This window comes from Chinchilla lanigera, unplaced genomic scaffold (genome assembly GCF_000276665.1).
Source record: "Chinchilla lanigera isolate Chin_1 unplaced genomic scaffold, ChiLan1.0 scaffold00041, whole genome shotgun sequence".
Classification (NCBI taxonomy): Eukaryota; Metazoa; Chordata; class Mammalia; order Rodentia; family Chinchillidae; genus Chinchilla; species Chinchilla lanigera.
This window is the reverse complement of record NW_004955442.1, coordinates 5,112,419-5,129,409: the sequence shown is the minus strand read 5'-3', so window position 1 is coordinate 5,129,409 and position 16,991 is coordinate 5,112,419. Positions and strand designations below refer to the sequence as shown.

Sequence of the window (16,991 nt, the reverse complement as noted above, 5' to 3'; positions counted from 1 at the left end):
TACTTCCCCTCCCCTCACTCCCATCTTCGGCATCCCCAGCTCCCCTTCCCTTCCTTTCAAAGAACCAACTCTGAATCATTGATCCTTTGTGGTTTTTTACCTCAACTTCATTAATTTTTGCTCCAATCTTCATAATCATTTCCTCTATTAGTTTCAGATGTGAAATGTTCTTGTCTTTCAAGGATCCTGAGATGCATGATTAAGTTGTTTATTTGGGATTTCTCTAGTCTTTTTATGTGCCCATTTACAGCTATTAACTTCCCTGTTAGAATGGCTTTCATTGTTTCCCCTAGGTTTTGTATGTTGTATTTCCATTATCATTTGATTCCAGAAACTTTTTTGATACCTTTTCCGATTTTTTCTGTTAACCATTGATTACACAATATTGTATTTTTAATTTCCACGTGTTTGTGTAGATTCTGTGGCTTATTTTGCTATTGATTTCTAGCTTCATTCCACTATGATCCAATAGAATGTAGGGCACTACTTCAATCTTTTGTAGTTATTTAAGCATGCTTTATGACCTCTGATATGGCCTATTTTGGAAAAAAGTCCCCTATGTTATTGAGAAAAAGGTGCCTTCTGTGGTCGTTGGGGGAAATATTTGGTAGATATAGGAAATAATTGGTTGATTAAGTCCTTTGTTCAATGGTGTGTTTAGCTCTGTTTCTTTGGTGCTTTTTTGACTGGTTGACCTATGAGAGTGGAGTATTGAAGTCCCCCACTGTGATTGTATTGATGTCTATTTGTGCTTTGAAGTCCAGTAATCTTTGTTCAGTATGCAGACATTCATAGCATAGAGATTTATAATTGTTACCTCTTCCTGTTGAATTGTTCTCTATATCTGTATAATGGCTATCTTCTGGTCTTCTGATAAATTCTGGCTTGAAGTTAGCTGTGTCTGAAAATAAGTTACCTACTCCTGCTTGCTTTTGGGCTCTAGTTGAATGAGGTATATTTTTTTCTCCTTTCACTTGCAGTCCATATCCCACTATCCCTGCTAGGTGTTTCAGCCAATAGTTCGGTGCCCGCCTGAGGGTTATAGTCACTCGGGGGCTCTTAGTGTTTTTGCACTTCTATGCATCCAAATGACTGCTATCTTTGACTGGCTTTATGGCCTGTAGGCTCATGAGGTGCCTCCTTTGCTCCACAGACCCCTCTGCCCAGACACCCCAGGATGTGATAGCTGTAGAAGCTGAAGCATATCCCTGATCACAATGTCAGATGAGAAAAGCAAAGAGACCCTTGAACTCTACGCTGAAAGTATGCAGCACATGAGAATAAACAGTCTGGTAGAATTAATGTCAACATGTTCCAACCAGGCCCCTCAGAAATCCACACCACTGACCTTGCTTCTCACCACAGAGTGTGAGACACCTTATCCTCCAAAACCTGGGTTCACTGCTGCTCAAACTTCCCAGGGGATCTGCGACTACCCATCTTTTCTCTGTGACTGTCTTTTGTGACCATCTCCCACACAACCACTGTGTTAAGTGATCCTAGAGACCCCGAAGTCTGATTCCCAGAGTAAATCAGTTTTAAATAATAAACCGCTTCCCCCAGTTGCTTCTGATTATATTGCCCCTAAGTGTAGCAGACACTGCAGTGAATTTATTCTCCAACTTTATCCTGTTATGTGGAGGAAATAATTTTCAGAGTAAAACCTCATGCTCTATTTGCAGTTTACCCATGTGTTTTGTTGGGCTAGTGGGCTGGCCTGTGGTTTCTTCTTGGGGCTTCTGACCTTTCTGAACATATCTTGTGTTTGTGGAGACAACACCTCATCCCCAGGACCTGGGATTAGCAGTCCAGACTGCTTTATAATTTTCTCTACAATATCTGTAGTTCCCTTAGTTTCTCTGTAGCTTCTAGTTTTCTTATCAGTTCATTCTTCATTCCCAGAGCTCTACTTTTTTTCTCTTTGCTAAGTTACTGTTTTCCACATGTCTTGTTCCAGGTCTCAGAGAAGCTGTCTGAGTAGAAATTCTTAAACTGAAAAAGAAGAAAAAAGATTAAGAATTCACTAAACATTTAAACATGAGACTGGACATGGAAAAGCAGAGAATTAGCCTTTTTGAGGATCCATCAATAGAATATACCAAGAATGAAACAAAGGGATAAATAAAATGATGAGATATGCACAAAATGCAGAAGAGATATACAAAGCTTCTGAAAAAAACTCTGTGCCAACAAGGGAGTAAAAAAAACTGAGACTAGTAGGGGAGGATATAAGCAATTTTTGAAGAGAATTTTCTAAACTGACTTAAAACCAAACCACAGATTCAGAAACTCTATGAATGTCAAGTAGCGATAATACATAAAGCAAAAAAAATTTAAAAAAACAAAAAAATACACAAATACTGGAGCTAACATAGTAATGCTTGTAAAATATAATAGCAATGAGAAAGTTTTAAAAACAGCCACAAAAAGAAACATTATTTTTAAAAGCTATGCTAACAATATTTAAAGACTTCTCAACAGTAACCATGTAAGCCATGTAAGACAATGGAATAGTGTCTCTAAAGTGCTTAACCAAATTTCCATTAATAGCATACTGCTTGGGGGGCTGGGGATTTAGCTCAGCGGCAAAGCGCCTGCCTGGCAAGCACAAGGTCGTGAGTTTGGTTCCCGGTACCGGAGAAAAACCAAAAAAAAAGTAAAAAAAAAAAAAAATAGCATACTGCTTGAATTTCTTTGAGTAAATTCCCATGCATGTGGAGGGTTGGGCATTATGATTTGAAAGCTTCCCAAAGGAAACAGGAGCTGCAGCAAGTGAACAGTGTAGGGAAGAAATAGGTAAGACTAACAGAAACAAAAAGCATGCACTGATTTAATCCTTATTAATTTATATGAGGATCATACATAATAAACTACCAAGTGGGGACTTGAGGTCACACTTCTACCTCTAGTCCCTTAACCTCTATTTCCCTAATGTGCTATGCATAGAAAGAAAGAAGTTGTTAATTAGATTGGTTAAGTCAAACCTGGCAGTCCCAGTTTGGCAGATGTTTTAGCCTTATTCAAAGGGAGATTCATTTTATTTATTGCTTTTATTTTATTTTAAAGAAAACTAGCAATACAAAATTTCAAAATAAGATACTAGGAGATTAGCAATGGTTAATATATTGCGTACTGTTATCTTCAAGGTAGTTGCTCAGATTACAAGATATAGGCATGCAGAACTGATCAAACAATATAAGCACAAACCGATTTTTTTCAATGAAATAAAAGAAGCCGATAGTGTAACTATCTTATCTATCTTTGTACATATATTTTTTTCCCCTTCTTCTTTTCTCCTTTTAGCCATCCCAGTTATTCTTTCTTTTTGAACAGTTTTTTTTTCCCCCTTTTTCAATATCTATTTTAGATTTTGGGTCTTTTTTACTTTTTCAGTTTTTTGCACAGACAGCCAAAATGATGTTTACACATGAGAGTTTGATTTATTTCACTTATGCGTATGGTCTCTAGTTGCACTTATTTACCTATAAAATCCTGGAGTTTATCCATCTTTACAGCTCAGTAGTACTCCATTATATAAAAATTATATAAAACCACATATATAAAAATTATACAAAACTCCATTATATAAAACCACATTTTCTTTATCCATTCCTCAGTTGATGGGTGTGTGAGTTGTTTCCAAGATTTAGCTATTAAAAATTGTGCAGCTATAAACATGGATGCATATATACCACTGTGGTATGATGTTTTCAATTTTTCTTGGAATTCTCAAAGGGCTACAGTGGGATCAAATGAGACCTCTAATCCTAGTTTTCTAAGGAATCCCTATACTGATATCCACAGTATGCATCCACTGATGCCTACCCCTGTGTCTTTAAGATTTGCACCTGCTTTCTCTTCCAATAGATTTAGTGTTTCTGTTTTAATATGTAGATCTTTGATCCACTTTGACTTTAGTTTAGGGCGTGGTGAAAGCCATGGGTCTAGTTTTAGTCATCAGCATGTGGAAAGCCAGTTTTTCCAGCACCATTTATTAAAGAGGCTATCTTTCTTCCTTTGAACATGTTTGGCCCTTTGTAAAAAATAAGGTGGCTGATTGTATTTGTAGCTGTATCTGTATCTCCTAATCTGTTCCACTGATCCTCCAGTCTGCTTTTTTGCCAGTACTATGCAGGTTTTATCACAGTAGCTTTGTAGTATAATCTCAAGTCATAGATTGTGATACCTCCTGCCTTGCATTTATTGCCCAAGACTGCCTATGCTATTCTAGGTTTCTTCTGGGTCCAGATGAATTTTAGGAATGTCTTCTCTAGAGCTGTGTGTTATACTAATGGTATTTTGATCATGACTGCATTAAATCTGTGTGGCAATGTTGGGAGTATGGCCATTTTCACAATGTTGGTTCTTCCTATTCATGAACAAGGGATGTCTTTCCATTTTCTGATATCCTCTTTGATCTCTTTTTTCAGAGTGCCATAATTTTTGATGTATAGATCTTTTATTTTCTTTGTTAGATTGATTCCTAAGTTTTTCTCTTTTTTTCTTTTTTTTTCTTTTTGGATGCTATTGTGAAGGTGTGGTTTCCTTAATTTCTCTCTCAGTGAGTTTTCTCTTTTTGTACAGGAATGCTATTGATTTTTGAATATTGACCTTGTATCCAGCTATGCTATTGAATTTGATTATTAACTGTAGAAGTCTTTCAGTGGAGTTTTTGGGGTCTTTTACTTAGAGTACCATGTCACGGAGATTCATTTTAACATTACATGGAAAATATCAATCTTTCTTTGAGATTAAAAAGAAATCAAGATTTCATGAAAGAACTGACAGTACTATTCTCATATGTAAAATGCCCAATACATCTATTTATCAGCTAATGTGCAAAATTATGCTTCCAATCAAAGACCTAACTCAAGGCAACGAAATTGTGACTGCTCACAATAATAAGCCAAGTAAATTAAATTCCCTCCTATGAGAGAATAATGATAATAAGTAGTGTGGCTATAATGAACCCATTCATCCAATTTGGTTGGTGTTATGTCTCAACACACAAAGGGACACATGGAACTATGTAACTGATGAAGTTGCTTATACTCTTACTATTTTAGTAAATTATACTCTTAATGGGATAAGATAAATGCTAAGGTAAATACTACTGGAACTTGTCCAACTTTTCACTCTTCTTCTTTAATGATTAACAAGTCACAGAAGAGTTATTTTTTCAACCTTCCAAATCAGATGTAATGAATATACATTGAAAGAGGACAACACTTCAAAAAATTGTGCAAGCCCTTCAGAATAAACTCAATCCAACTTGTCTGGCAGAAGTGATTCACTTAGCTTCTGAGTGGTGTTTTCTTATTTTGAGCATCCATTTCACCATCCAAAAACACCCTGTCAAATCAGTCTTAGACACTGCCTATTAAAATGTTAAACTTCACCTGATAAAATGTAATTATAGCATTCCTGACATTTTCACATAGCACACACATGCTTCAAGCCAATTTTGTTGGAGTTAAGATTATTCCTCTAGATGTGTGAATGCATGATGAAGCTGTAAGGAATATCAATATGTCAAACTCTAATATAGTTAAGGAACTGAATCCAAAACACATAAGAAGACTAAACCAGAATATGTATAAAATGAATAATAATGGATGAATGGTGACAAAAGCCACCAAAAATACTTGAGGAGCTCACTACATTATGCAGTTAAATAAAGACTAAAATGGCATCCAGTAGCCAAATGCTTAAAGGTTAATGAATCAAGTTTTTTAATTTATTGGGTCAATGATTCATTATTTAGAGAACTTTTAAAAATTACCAACATATCTACCCAGTACAAGATCTCTTGAGCCAGAATTTCTGGAGGTAAGACCTAGATATGATGTTGTTCCTAAAACCTACCTCTTCCCCAGTTATTGTACTGTAAACATTGGTCACATTTGAACATGGGCAACTATAACTTTATAATAATCATAAAATTAATTATGAAAATAATTATAAAATGAATATCTGAGATGGTTAGGTCAACTTTCTTATACATTATTCTTAAAGATGCATTTGAATCTATTCACAACTCAAGTAACAATATTTTGGACAAAGTGAGATGTGTGGAACTATAAAAAGTTGTTCACAAGTTCTTTGATATGCCTCCCTTAAAATGATAGGACTTACTTTATCTTTGACAAAGGAGCCAAACATGTTCATTGGAAGAAAGATAGCCTCTTTAAAAAATGATGCTGGAAAAACTGGCTTTCTGCATGCTGAAGACTAAAACTAGAACTATGTCTTTCACCACGCCCTAAACTAAAGTCAAAATGGATCAAAGATCTAAATATTAAAACAGAAACATTAAATCTATTGGAAGTGAAAGTAGGTAAAAATCTTGAAGACATAGGGGTAGGAAGAGGGTTCATGAACAAAAACCAAACTGCACAGGAAATACTTCAAAGAATCAACAATGGACATCTCATCTGAAAAGTTTCTGCACATTAAAAATAATCACTGATAGAGTAAAAAGAAAACCCATGAATTGGGAAAAAATATTAGTCAAATTCCCCTCAGACAAAAGACTTTGATCTAAAACATATGAAGAATTAAAAAAAATCAGGCCCCCCAAATTCAAAGACCCAATCAAAAAATGGGCATCTGAGATGAATATGTACTAGTCAGATGAAGAAATACAAATGGCAAATAAATACATGAAAAATGCTCCACGTTATTAGTAATTTGAGAAATGCAATTTAAAACAACACTGAGATTCCATCTCACTCCAGAAAGAATGGTCATTATCAAGAAATCAACCAATGACAACTGCTGGAGGGGCTGTGGAGGAAAAAGGAGCCCCACTCCACTGTTGGTGGGAGTGTAGATGGTGAAACCGCTGTGGAAATCAGTTTGGAGATTGCTCACAAAACTAGGATTAGAGGTCTCATTTAACTCAGCTATTCCCTGTCTGGGTATTTTCCCAGAAAAATTAATAATATCATACCACAGCAATATATGTACACCCATCTTTATAGCACACAATTTCTTATAGCTAAATCTTGGAAACAACCCAAATGCCCATCAACTGAGGAATGGATAAAAAGATGCGGTATTTTTATACAATGGAGTATTACTCAGCTATAAAAAAGATAAACTCAGGGTTTTTGTAGGTAAATGGATGCAACTAGAGACCATACTCATAAGTGAAATAAATAGGACCCACATGTGTAAGCATCATATTGTCTCCCTGATATAGGAACTTGAAAAAGTAAAACTCAAAATGTACAATAGGTGATAGGAAAGGGGAAGAAATTGCTCAAAGGAAGGAACAACTGAGATGAGGGAAAAAAGAAAAAGAAAGAATGAAGGAAGGCAATATAGATAGATACATACATACATACAGATATATAGATATAGATATGGAGAGAGAGAGACAGAAGGATAGCTGGGATAACTGTATTGCTGATGTCTGATGGTATACTGAAAGAAGCAGTTAGTTCTTAAAATTTTTAATATTTTGACCAATTTTGCATGCTTATATCTGGTAGTCTGAGCAACTGATTAGAAGACAACAGTATGCAATGGAACAACCATTGGTGAATTCCTACCATCTTGTCTAGTGAAACTCTGTATTATCTCTAATATTTATTTAATAATTATTTTTTATTCTCTTTAATGGTTTAATCAACCTTCCATTCTTACATCTGGTAATCTGAGCAACATAGTTGAAGATAACAATATGTAATATAACAACCACTGTTAATTCCTATCATTTTGTTTTGAAACCTTGTATCACTTTTAATGTTCTTGCTTTGTTTTGTTTATGTCTGTGATGTTGGCATGTTTCTATTGTTCTTTTTTTTTTACTACTCTCTTTCAAATAAAAAGAAAAGATAGGTCTTATTCTCCTTCCCTTGTGTATGGACTAGACTTAGTTACTCTCTTCTAAGAGATAGAAATCACATTGCATTGCTTTTAAGATTAGGTTGAAAGGCATTACAACTTCCCCTGTGGTCTTTCTTGAATCAGTCAACCTGAGAAAAGTCTTCTTGAATTGACCCTCCAACTGCCCTATGGAGAGATTCATGCAGCAAGGAACTGAGTCCTCCCACCCACAGCTGTCCTGGAAATCAGCTCCCCAACCCACATCGAGCCTTCAGATGACCGCATTGTCAGCCAAAGTCTTGACTTCAATCTCATGAGAGACCCTGAGTCGGAAAATCATAGCTAAGATACTCCTGCATCTCTGATCCATGAAAACAGGAAAACAGTCAATGTTCAATGGCTGAATCTGAGTATGGGGTCAGTTATCAGGAGTCTAGCATTGTACTTAATGTGTGGTAGAAATTCAATAAATGTCTGTGGAATAAATTAATGAATAATTGATAAAATGATGACTTCCCACTTTGATTAATGGAAGAACTTTCTTTCTCTGGAACCCCAGAGAGTACTAGAAGTCAAGGTCTATCTTGTAAAAACTCACTGAGATTTCTGTATGCACAGAGACTAAAGTTGGAAAGAATTAAGGCTCAAAACCTCCAGAAATGTTTCTGCTGCCAGAAGCGACATATATAATGCCCTACTTTGGCTCACTGAAAAATGCCTTCTTATTATTTTTGCCCCTTTGAAAAATTTTCATTGGTCTGAATACTGTTTCCCTAGCTTTTCATTTTAAGATGAATGAATTTCCTTGCTTCCAAAATTCTCAATCTAGCATTAAACAATTTAATGCTCTTAAATAACTAATTCATTATCTACATTTTGTTGCTAATGCAGCATTTCTCTCTTCTCCCATTGTAATCGGCTTCTCTTTCCCTACCAAGTCTTTGGGGAAATATTATTACTCTCACTCATTGCTCAACGTACCTTCTTTTAAGCCATTCCTTGGAAAAAGTACTTATCTTCTTTCTCGTTTGGGAAGCAGGTAAGCTCTCTACAGCTGTCATTTCTAAATCTTGTAAGAATCTCCTGGTGAACCTGATAAAGTAAGTTCCAGGGCCTTGCATCCAGAGACACTATCATTGCAAAATAATAGAAGCACAATAAACCCATAATTTTTAACTGACTCTAAGTTGTTTTTAAAAATTGTATTTAAAAATCCTTGTGCTTTTGTAATTTTAAAGTCATGAAGCCTATTTCCTATGTTTGGCTAATGTTAATGTAGTACATGGGTAATTTTCTTCTCCTTACTCCTTCTCCTGGGTCCTGGACATCCCAAAGATACTTAACAAATGAAGTGGGGGGAGTCACTTGGTAATGCAATTCAAGGTAAGAAATGGATTAAAAAATTTTTAACATAACAATGCAAGCACATGAACCATAGGAGTGCCAGGATGTAGTACAAATGGCTTAATTGCGCAGTACTATAGATGTGCTAAGCATAAGATTTCAAGGCCACTGTCTTCCACCCAACCACACATCCTTAGCCTTATCTTCAACAGAAGCAGTTTTGACTGAGCTACTGACATCCCATTTATAAATTGAGAAGTGAAGAGGCAGAATGGTGAGGTCAGCCAAGAGAGGCAAATGGTTCTAAAGAAGAAGTCAAAAGTGAGGGGTTCAATTCTGCAGAAACTACAAAGGGCAGGCTTTTGTATGAATAATAAAGGACTTGACCCTGTTGAGATGTCGGTAACAAACTGAGAAGAAAAGAAAAGTGAACACCTACCCACGCTGGTCGTCAGTGGCATTTTGTGGTTCAGATTTTGAAACTTGAACTAGAAAGCGATTTTTCTTTTTTGTTTATTCTTCTGGGCTAATTGTGTGTGATATGTTACTATTGAAAATGCTCAGTGATGTACTCAAACATCGGTGTTTCCTATCTTAAGGGGTTTGTTGTGGACTTGAAAACCCTATAATACCAGCAACCATACATTATCTACTCTTATTAAAGGCAAGAAACTTTTCCATAAATGCAAACATGAGCATATTCATAACTTACTATTTCCAAACTGATAGCTGTTTCCAGGGGCAACCATTTGCTTTTAAACTGGCCAAGAAACATTAGACCAGCAATGTTTTCCCAAGATGTACCAACCCACACACATGGCTTCCCAACCTGAGCACACCTGGAGAAGTTCCATGCATGGAAAAATGAAGTAAGTCAATAGCTTCTTCTTCTTCTAAATTTACATTTGTCCTGACAAGTAAGAGAGGGATTGTTTTCAAGGAGGACCCAGGCTATGTGCATTTTAGGTAGAGGAGCATACTTTAGCATACTCTTCCCTTCTCAGGTTGGCAGGTAGGGTACCCTCATAGCTCATGTGGGTTTCCTTTTGCACTGACTGCTGGCAGGAAATCAACTACTTAATGTGACTGGCACGTGGACAGGCAGCCTCCCCTCCAGGAGGTAGATCAAGTTGACTTTTAAGAAATATGCTTGCTGTCTCTGACTGTGTTTGTTTTGTTGCCAAGCTCACAGAATGCCAGCGCTCCTGGAGAGCTGCAGTCTGGATGACTGGCTACAGTTCTGCCAGGAGGCCTGTCTGCCCAAGGCAGGAGAAAAACTTCCTTCTGCAATGAGCTGCGCACACACCTTCTCACCTCCCTGCCCTCTGTCCAGAATCCTCTGTGGTGCTACTTTATTTGGAAATCCACTAGGCTTTTTGCCCTGCTTGTGAAATTGAGGATTTCCAAAATGGGAGGAGATTTTACTCGCTTTCAAAAAATCAATAGCAAATGAGGTTTGATCCTAGTGGTTTCCAAACTTTTCTTTAAGTGACAAGAATATGAGAGAACATTCCAAAATAATAGAAATGTTCTGCAACTGGATTGAGCTGATGTTTATAGGGCTACATTCTGTGTGATTCCATTCACATTACATTCTGGAACAGCAATCTGTGGCAATAGAGAATAGAGGAGTTTTTAGGGGTTAGGAGAAGGTAGGGGCTGGGGATATAGCTCAGTGCCATAAGCACCTGCCTGGCAACCACAGGTCCTGAGTTTGATTCCCAGTACAAAAAATAAAAATAAAAAAAAACCCTGTGGAGAAGGTCGAGGGCTGACCACAACAGGTCTTGGCTGATACAGGATGTGAGTGGAAACTTGTTTCAGTGGTAATGGAAATTACAAGCAAAGTAACAGTACAAATTTATAGGCAAACCTCTAATTGACAAAGAAGAAAAAATGGCAAAAAGACTTCAATTTGAGGAGAAGAAGAGTTGAAGTGGGGTACAGCTTTGAGGGACAAAAATAAGACTGGCCTATTAACGAAAGAATGTGATTAGGTATTACAGGTGTCATCAGATGGGTGGGCAAGTTCGGTAACTTTCCTTTGGGTCATGTGCATGGTAGTTTTTGAGACTTCTCTAACATTTTTAGAGCAATATCTTCTAATTATGCACGTGGGTTAGCAATAATTCTCATCCTTGGAGATATCCTGGTGCTCCCCCCAGGGAAGGGTACCTGGTTCTAAGGAGATATGAGTAGGGGAATAAGGCAAGGGTATATTTCATTCGTTGTTAGCAAGAAAGGATGGGAAAAAACATGCTTTCCCTTTTAGTGGGTAATGCAGTATGGATTAAGGCCTGAGAATGCTTCCATCTCCTGTATTCATGAAGGAGTCTGTTCTGTTTCAGGATGAGGGAATTTTAGTGGTGAAATTGTTCTGTATACTGAATAAGGTGGTGGCTATGTAAACCTAATTACACATATGCTATTCATAGAACTGAACAGTCAACATTACTGTATATAAATTTTTAAAATAATAAGGAAAATGAATCTGTCTTCATTTAAAGCAAATAATTACATTGTAAAAAATCATGATGCAAGAGGAAACATTTGAACAATGGCTGGAATATTTGATAAAAGTAAGAAATTATTGCTTATTTCAGGACTTGATGCTGATATTGTTATTTCTAAAATTGTACTTTCAATGTGATTTTTTAATAAAAATTTTTAGTTTATAATGTATTTTTTAATTTTCATTATGCATATTAGTGAGTCCAGTGTGGTATTTCCATACATTATTGTGCAATGGTCAAATATGGGTACATTTGGAGAGTCTTGCTGAAGTATTTTATTAATGAAATAACATTAGATCTTGGATTAGCTTCAAAGTATTCTCAAGGAAGGGAGGAATATGTGGAGGGGGGGGGCGCCATGAGTTGATCATTGTTGAAGCTGGGTGATAATGACACAAGTGACTCCATCCTGGTTTCTCAGTGTTTTTACTTGTGTTTGAACATCCCCATATTTCAATGCTAATTAAAGGAGAAGAGACCCATCAAGTTAAAATGAAGCTAGAGGCTACAGGTATGCTCTTTTCCTCCCTTCTCTTCAAAAGTCTGCACCTGGGCTACTTCCAATTAACCCTTTGCTGTCTGTGAAGCCCAACTTAATTTCAATGGCTAAAGAAAATCCTCACAATCCACATTATTCAAAATACAAAAACTTAATTGCAGCGCAAGATTGGGACTGTTTCTTGCTATGGTTTGGACTTACTTGGAGGGTGTCCCCAAAGATTCATGTCTCGGAAGCTAGGTCCTCAATGTGATGGTGCTAAGAGATGGTAGGACTTTTAAAAGGCAGGGCTTAGTGCAAAGTAATTGTGTCACTGGGAACCCACCAGAACCATGTTCGTCTCTAGGATTTGTTCCTGCAAGAGAGGATCGTTATAGAAGGAGACTGGCTGCTCTCACCTTCTGTTTTTTCTCCCTCACCATGTGCTCCTTCCTTGACGCCATCTGCCATATGGAGATATAAGAAGAAGACCCTCACCAGAGAGCTGGTGTCATGCTCTTGGACCTTCAGAACTGTGAACTAAATAAACTTTTTATCTATACAAGTTACCCAGCCTGAGGCATTTTGTTATAACAATGAAAGATGGACGAATACTCCCTCAATGCCAACTAAGATTTTTCAAACATGCTCACACTAAAGACTTTGCATTGGGCCCTTTATCTGGTGTGGTACAAGGAGCATTCATCAAAATGCATGCACACTCTGTAATCAACATGTGAGACAAGGTTTGGATCCATGTCATTTGGAGACAGAGAAGTGGTTTTAGAAGTGGATCGTAGGTCAAATCACAGCTATGGTGAAAATGTAGGGGAACTCCTGCAATTTCCTGAGCCCAATTAGTCATCTGATTAAGAGTGAACCAACCAATTTGGGTTAAGCATCTCCACTGGTCCCATGAGAACCCATCCAAGATATGAGTCCTGTTTGCCACCCTGCCCCACTTCAACCAAGTCCCATTGTCTTGAAATGGCCCAAGTTCCATATCAGAGGTAATCACTGAGAATCTCTAGAGACTCCTGATTTCCTTCAGTGACCATTTTAAGCTTCTGTTTTATTAGCATCAGGCACAGCAGCCCTTTATGGCTGCCAACACGACACCCCCAGGGGAAATGGAAGTTTTTCCTTGATATTGCCCAATAATTCTCACTCTAGTGCTTACTGTAGCTTTCTTCTTCAATTAGCAATGTAAATGTGATTGCCTGAGCTTGGTAATGAGCTTTTCATGGTAACAAGAGGAGGCCACCAGTCCCCTGGAGGGCAAAGCCTTCTGTTTGCTGGGGCTCAGCTAGGGGGACATTTTGTTTATTAGAATAATGTCACAAAGTGATTGATAGGCATTTCCAGAGGACTGTTATCCAAAGAATATGATTAAAGGCGAGAACTACATACAGCACTGGCTTTCTCTGGCTGGGAGTTCTGTTTACCCACCCAACAGAACTGGAAAGTACCTTTCCCTACTTGTGTTCCCTCACCTTTCCTTCCAAAGTCAGAAGAGCAAGAAATAATCTCATTTTCTAACCTCATAGAGGGAGATCCTTGAACATACATCAAGTTAGAAGTTGACAAATTGACTTAAGACATACATCAGCCTGGACCTCTTACAGAATAAGTTTCTGACGATGCAAGGAAGTTAAACCAGGGTTATTTAGTGGTGTTTTGTTTGTTCACTTTGGGACTTGCTTGGTTCAGTGTTATTACTACTAGATGCTTGATCAGGATCTCTTGCGAAGAGCAACATTATTTCACTACTATTCTAACAGCCTTATTTGCCTACCTGATCTCTCCAGTGCCTATGTTTCTGCTTTTTTTTTTTCTTACCTCTCCTTCCACTTGCAGCAGTCCCGCCAACCAGCCTTCTGTTTTCTCTCATCTTCAGATTTTTGCACATGCTGATCCATCCAATGAAAGACTATTCATTCCCATCATCTGGCAAATCTTCAGCCGTCCTTTCTGTCTCTGGTACCATTTTTCCAAGAGAGGATTCCCTGATCCTTCAGTCCTCCTTGGTCCCTGTATTATAGATTCTCATAACTGCCATTTTTTTTTTTTTTTTTTTTTTTTTTTTTTTTTTTTTTTTTTTTTTTTGGTACTGGGAATCAAACTCAGGACCTTGTATTTGCCAGGCAGGAGCTTATGCAACTGAGCTATATCCCCAGCCACACTCCCAACATTTTTCCTGCCTAGAGTGTAGCACAGTGGTTACCATATCATTATGTGTGTGATCTTTCCCATTAGCTTGAAAGTAGAAACTACGTACCATATTCTCTACTATAGGACTCAGCACCCAGCACATGATAGATGTTTAGTAATAAACATTGTATGAATTTAATGAATAGAGAAGGAGAGATAGGAGTAGAGAGACACGTGTGGAACTCAAGACATTTTAGCACAATCATAAACACTGAGAAGGGTTTCAAACAAAACAAAATATAAAAACTTTCTCATATGCAACTTCTTAATTCTTACAGTTCTTTTGACCAAGCATTATTCTCTCTTTTTTTGTTGTTGATGAAGTCACTAGAGTTCAGCAAATTCCATGACGTGCTCAAGGTCATGTATGCAACTGACAAAAGCATCACACAGAGTGTGTGAGGTGTCTACTGCCATGGCGCAATATGGGCTCTCCTCTCCCAAATGGGTCTCTTTTTCATCCCTGAAGGAAGAAAATGTGCTGTGACCATCCTTTATCACTTCCCCACCTGTTCTCTTGGAGAAGAGGTTTTTGCCTCTGAAGGAGTTGTTAAAATTAAGGGGGAGCTGCTTGATTTGCAGGTCCTGTAAATAAAGATGAGACTGTTCTGGTCCCAGAGGTGATTTAACTTTAATTGCAGCCCGAACAGATCTTCGAGTGAGAGGTGACTCAGCTGTGATGCTTGGGAGGAGTGGGAAGACAAAATATAATAAAATTGATGTCTTCTTCTTTGCAAAGAACAGTGTTAAAAGCTGGTTTGCACCAATGACATAAAATGACTGTGTTTTGAAGTGCAAAGGGATTTTCATGCCAGGGCACTCAAAGTGGCCATCAAGGAAAAATGGAGATATTTGCCAAACTGCCTAAACATGCTTTAACCTTTACTAACTCAGCTGCAGGAACTGTGCTTCCAAGTATGCAGGAGGTTAAAGCAGGAATATCATTCACACAGTACATTTTTATGGGCACTTTCTCTGTGCCAGATGCTGCCTGAGCACTAGGAATAGAGCATGAAGCAAAGTGAAATGCCTGCCTTCATGGAATCCACCTCTTTCTGAGAAAGTCACTACATATCATTGTGCATACTGCGCACTGCAAAACACCAGGGGTGCCAGTCCAAGTCACCCGTGTGTGTCCCCCAGCTGTGCCACACCCAACCTGGCCAGCTGTATATAATAGCCCTGTATTACTTCCACTGCTCCAACTCTGGGCTAGTGGAAGGGGGGCTACGCTCTCCCAGCTGGCCTACCTGATTCTCCCCTGTGCTCCTGCAGTCTTTTCTCAACACAGCAGATCCATTCTGTTTGTTATAAAATTTAAATCAGGTCCTACCGTACCTCTGTTCACACCCTCAAGTGGTTCCTTGTCTCCTTCAGAGAAAAAGCCAAGCTCCAGACTGCTCTGGCTTTGTCTTCTGCCAACTCTCACGCTTTCCTCCTCCCTACTCCCTGAAGAGGGCAAGCACTTTGCAGTGGATCCCGGCTGGGGCTTTTTCCTGACCTCACAGGGCCTGGAGAGCTCCTTCCCTAGATATCAGCACCTCTCCCTGGTATCTTCCAAGTCATCAGTATCATTTGTTCGGGAAAACCTTCCCTGGCTACCCTACACACACACACACACACACACACACACACACAAGCACACTGGTCCATCCTCTTTACCCTGTTGTTTCTTTTTGATAGCGTATGTCTTACATAAGATTTTTATGACCGTGTAATTTATCTGTAATCTGCTTCCTGCCTTTTTCCCACTAAGTACCTGTAATAGAATAGGTGTTTAGCAATGACAGAGCAAATGAGTGGATGGATTATAGTTGGGGAGACAGACAACGAATGGGGAAGCACACAGGATATAGTACTATCATTCTATATACTATATATGAATGTGTGTTTTCATTTATGGCTGGAGAAACAAAAAACAAGCAAATATACATACCTGTGTAATGTACATGCATAAGCATATACATGTATTGCATATTATAGATGTATATCGATTCACAGCTGGAAAGACACCAAGCATACATATATATACATGAGTATATGTATGTATATGTGTATGTATATATGTACATGTCTAAATTTGCCTGTCCCCTAATTTATTTATTTATTCATTCATTCAACTAATATTTGCTGAGTACCTACTCTAAAAATGTTTATACATATGCACAGAGAGTCCCTACTTATAACAATTTCATAATTTTTCAGCTTTATGATGATGTAAGAGTGATATGCATTCGGTAGAAACTATATTTCAAAGTTAAATTTTGATCTTTCCTTGGGCTTGACTATGATATTCTTTCATGATGCAGACCTGCAGGCTAATGTTAGTGTTTCTGAATGTGTTTAAATTCAGCTAGGCTAGGCTATGATGTTTTGGAGATATATATATATATATATATATTTGTGTGCATAAGTGTGTGTTTTCACACATATAGAATAAAGAAGTGATGGGCCCACCCGCAACAACTTCCAAGAGACTGGGCTTCCAGCACAACAGGAACCTTCCTGAGTGCTTGCCCTCTCCTAAAACTCTGCTTAGGCATTATCTGGTTTGGTTGTCTTGATTCTCACAATCACCTAGAAGATGAGGATAATTATTACCACTCCTAATT

The 16,991-nt window shown here is 37.9% G+C and overlaps 1 long non-coding RNA gene across 1 annotated transcript in view; it reads right to left on the bottom strand.

The window, feature by feature from the left end:
* Positions 1–1,665: 1,665 nt before the first annotated feature.
* The window catches only part of LOC102019332, a 39,247-nt gene continuing 23,921 nt past the window's right edge, over positions 1,666–16,991 (bottom strand). The window contains exon 3 of the long non-coding RNA XR_262114.1: positions 1,666–1,992. This is a non-coding gene — a long non-coding RNA (uncharacterized LOC102019332). The remainder of the gene's footprint in view (positions 1,993–16,991) is intronic.